Source organism: Anguilla rostrata, chromosome 2 (genome assembly GCF_018555375.3).
Source record: "Anguilla rostrata isolate EN2019 chromosome 2, ASM1855537v3, whole genome shotgun sequence".
Lineage (NCBI taxonomy): Eukaryota > Metazoa > Chordata > Actinopteri > Anguilliformes > Anguillidae > Anguilla > Anguilla rostrata.
The window spans coordinates 44088618-44092960 of NC_057934.1; the positions used below are offsets into that span (position 1 = coordinate 44088618).

Consider the following 4343-nt stretch of genomic DNA (forward strand, 5'->3'; position numbering starts at 1 on the left):
TCTACAGATTCTGTGTTCAGAAAACGAACAGTTTTTGTTCCATTTTGTTCCAGTTGCTTTTTTATTTGAGTACTTCTTCATTTCCACTGACACTGAAATTGGAAAAACTGCCCATTGTTGTGCCAAGTGTTTTATATAAAATTAAATGTGTTGTTTCGTGAAAGATGCTTAGAAGCCAATTGGAAAGTTAAGAAGCATGTGTATTGGATAATTCAAAATGACTATGTTTTTAATCTTAAAATTCTTTTTTTTAATAATACTGTGCTCTCACACAATGCATATAATTTATACTGCAAAATGCATCTCTGAGTTATATGAGATATGCTTTATGGACTACTTTATATTCAGTTGATTGACATTCTTCATGCATCTGAGAATGCTGCTTCCTTCACTGTGTCATCCTGTCTAACCTTGTTGATTCCCCAGGCATGGTATGCTTTGAGCTATGCCTGTAGGCAATTCTAATTCCGAGATATACCATTGTGGTCTCTCTACCAGCTTTACATAAGGTGCGTCCTGTTAAGTATATCTGAAAGATGTTACTGTTTTTTTCACAGAAAAAAATAGAAGCAATCGTAATGTTTCTTTAAACCTTGGGACACGTGCTCACAATATGTTTTGTGCATAATGATGCTGCTCATTTAGTTGCTACACGGTGCATTTAATGGAAATATCTGACAAGATCAGTGATGAACCAAAGCTGATGGTTCAGTCCACTTTCATTTTATAAACAGTATTTGATTTTTTCTTTTATTCATAAAAATATATCAATCTTGAAATGTACAATTAGATATGTGATTTGTGAACACAGCCTGCTTTCTTCAGTGACTTTTATGGATAATTTTGATTTGATTTTGAATTTGAATCTTACAATACCCCTGAGTCTTAACAGGGTGCACACAACCCATGAATCAAATCAATTGAAATTGACCAAAATAACTACAAGGAAGAACTCTCAAAATTAAAAAGCTTGAAAATGCATAATTAGGTATGGGGCCTAAATTGTTAAACAATCCTGATATAATATTTAATGTAACTAATGAAGTGGTGTTTATATTGTAACTGAGTAAACCTAGAACACCTTTTAAAGATTATTATTTCATTTATTTAATGAAAAAGTTATCTATCACCCATGTGATCATCCAATTAACCAAATATAATTAGATTCAGCTGATTGAATACAACCAGGCTTGATTGCAGCCAGCCCTGTTGAATCTAAACCTCACTCATTGAACTTTACCAGCAGAGTGAAGTAGTCACCACAAAATGTCTACAAACACACTATGCCATGATCAAAGGACATTCCAAAAGAAAATGTTGTTACAATCAGTTGTTATATCAGCCTGGAAATGGTTACAAAGCCATTTCTAAGGCGATAAGACTCCACTAAACCACAGTGAGAGACATTATCTCCAAATAGAGAATAATTAAAACAGTGATGAATCTTCCCAGGTGTGGCTGGCCTGCTGAAGATTTTCCAAGGGCGCAGCAACAACTCTTCCAGGAAGTCACTAAAGATCCCAGAAGAACATCCAGAGAACTTCAAGAAGCCTCTTTTGCTTCAGATAAGGTCAGTGTTCATGACTAAATTTAAAGTATTTGAGTGTCCTAGTCAAAGTCTGTACGCTAAAAAAAAAACCTACCAATTTCTCTGAAATTAAAGCAGTTCTTGTAAGAACAGTGGGCTAAAATATCTCCAGAGCGATGTGAAAGATTGGTATCAAATTATAGGAAGCATCTGTTATTGCTGCTAAAGGTGGTGCAACCAGTTATTAAGTTTAAGAGGGCAGTTACATTTTCACATGGGTGTTTCATACCTTTTTTCACTGTATAAGTGAAATAATAATTAAAAAAATGTGTTTTGTGTTTACTCAGGTTCCCTGTCTAATATTACATTTTGTCAAAATACCTGAAACCATTCAGTGTGACAAATATGCAATAATAAAGGAAATTAGGAAGGGGGCAAATACTTTTTCACGGCACTGTATGCTTGTGTGTGTACCTGTGAGTGTGAGTGCGTGCCTGTATGTGTGTGTGTATGTGTGTGTGAATCTAACCATTGCACAGATGGTTTGGTCAGCAGTACATTTCTTATATCTTAGCTCTTTAATCTTCTCTTGTTCTGTGTGTTCTTTCATTGTCAGACCTGGCTCTCTCCTCGCAGCCTGGAGGGAGGAATAAACAAGCACCTCTGGGAGAGAGTATAGATGGCCAGGGGCTGGGGGTGAGGGAGTGGGTGGGGGGAGGGGGCATCTCTTAATGTTGAAAGCTGTACATACAAGCAGAATTTTCCTGTGCTCAACTTACAAAAACTAGAGTACTGTTGAAATCAATTGTTCTTTGTTCATTCAAACACAAGAATGCCCCCTAGACATACCTCTTAATGTTAATACTATTGTATGACTTTGATGGAAATCATTAGTTTTTATAAAATGTGTTCACTAAAATTTTTACCTCAATATATAGTTCATTTTCTCTAATAAGTATTTATTTTATAGTTTTATTTAATTGTTTTACTTTTGCTAGCGTATAATTGCAAGTTGTAGTTAGATATTCAGTAATTTAATTTTGCATAAAGGTGGCTTGAAACGTTACTATTTCCATCTCCAGAACCACTATAACAAATGGTAGCCTTAGGGCTTTTTAATTTGAATGAAAAAATCATAAGGTTGTTTCAAAAGATTTCAAAAAGGAAAGCTCATTATCAATGAGAATAATTACTGTTGAAAACCACAGATGTGTATGAAGCCTTGACCTTTGTCTCATTACTCACTGACATTTACGAGAACCTTTTTCTGCTACACATATGACACTGCAGGATGTGAACTCCGGTCAGGTCTTCTCCTATATGAGATAACAAGTTTTCTATTTAAGGTTGAACTGCTGGGGCGTGAAAACGTATTAAAACTTAATCCTCTGAAAGACTAAAATGTTTCAGCGTGAACTGATGTGGGCTGATGAAGATTTAAGAGGTGTACTTTCTTAAAGCTGCACTTGTTTATCCTTGTCTACACAGGCTTAGACAAGGAGGCCTTCTACTGAATGAGAGCAATGGGATGTGCCATTTCCTCAGGCCATTAAGTGAATCACCAGAAAAAAGAACCACCTACCCATTAGACTTGTTTTTTCACTGGGACAGGATACCTTTCCGTGGTGAACAAAACTGTGTTGCTCGGGTTTCACAATTATTTTAATACCAGGCAATCAACAGTATAGATGATAAGCGTTGCACACATACAGGTGTAGTTTTTAAACTAGGTATAGAGTTCCAGAAGAAAATCTGTTTGCTTGCCTAAAGCCGAAGTCCTATAGCTAAAACAGCTTATTATTTCCAAGTATAGTAAGCAATTCAAGTGCCGAATTGAATATAGTGGTAGTAGAATTAGTAATGGTAGTAGTAGTGGTAGTTGTGGTGGTGGTGGTAGTTTTTCAGTTTAGATAGTTACATTCATCATTTCACAAAAGTGCTTCCTAGTTAGACCTCTTTAGACTTCTGTGATGACTCATGGTCTGACTAGCTTCTACAATGTTACTTGGCTAGTTTGAGGGATGTTGCAGGACAAGATGGGAAAAAGGCCTTTTGAATGGATCGTGGCTTAAAAAGACTTCACTTTTTCTTTATTTTTGCCCTTGCAGCCAAGTGTGTGGTGTGTGGTGTGTGTGGGGTGTGTTGTTGTGTGGTGGGTGTGTGTGTGTGTGTGTGTGTGTGTGTGTGCGCTGCGCGTGTGTCAATGCCATCAATGCTCGAGGTGCAGGCTAGAGAAGCTGGGCCATCTACATGGAAATGGTCAGTAGTCAGTAATACAAGGCTGAAGTCAGCTGCCATAAATTTTGAGAGATGTCACTGTGGGGGCATGTACTGACACCGCAGGCCCCTGCATTACCACCACTGGTAGAAAAGACCTCTCAGCTTAGTTCAATGAAAGGCCACAGCAAAAGTGTGAGAGTAGCAGAGAGGGCAGCATACCACCCTAAGAGGGCCAGTTAGCAGAGGAGGCAGCAGCATTGGAGGAGCCATGGAAAAAGAATTGTGAAGGACAGAGCAAAGGGAACATTGGGGGCTGTTCGACTGCACTCATGCCAGCCAGCCACATGCAAAAGTATACCAGCAGTGCTCCCCCATTAGACAGCAAGCTCCCTCCCATTCATCAAATATAAAAAAGTAGCTGAAAACAGAAAAATATGTTTTCATACGAATTCTCCTGGGCCTACACTAAAAGAAAGATAATGCATGCATGTTCAACCATCATTAAGTTCCTTTGCTCCAATGGTCTCCACAGGCCTATGTTCATTGTTTGGGGCAAAATCAATAGGCCCTACTTCAACCTCAAATATAAGCTTGG

General features: G+C 37.9%; 1 long non-coding RNA gene across 2 annotated transcripts; it reads left to right on the top strand.

Moving 5' to 3' along the window:
• Nucleotides 1–383: 383 nt before the first annotated feature.
• Nucleotides 384–2483, top strand: LOC135249502 (uncharacterized). 2 transcript variants are annotated; one of them, XR_010328714.1, is made up of 3 exons: nt 384–509; nt 1453–1570; nt 2145–2483. It is a non-coding gene; the product is annotated as an uncharacterized LOC135249502 (long non-coding RNA). The 2 variants fall into 2 exon arrangements; XR_010328713.1 differs by lacking the exon at nt 384–509 and having other exon boundaries at nt 1230–1570.
• Nucleotides 2484–4343: the final 1860 nt, after the last annotated feature.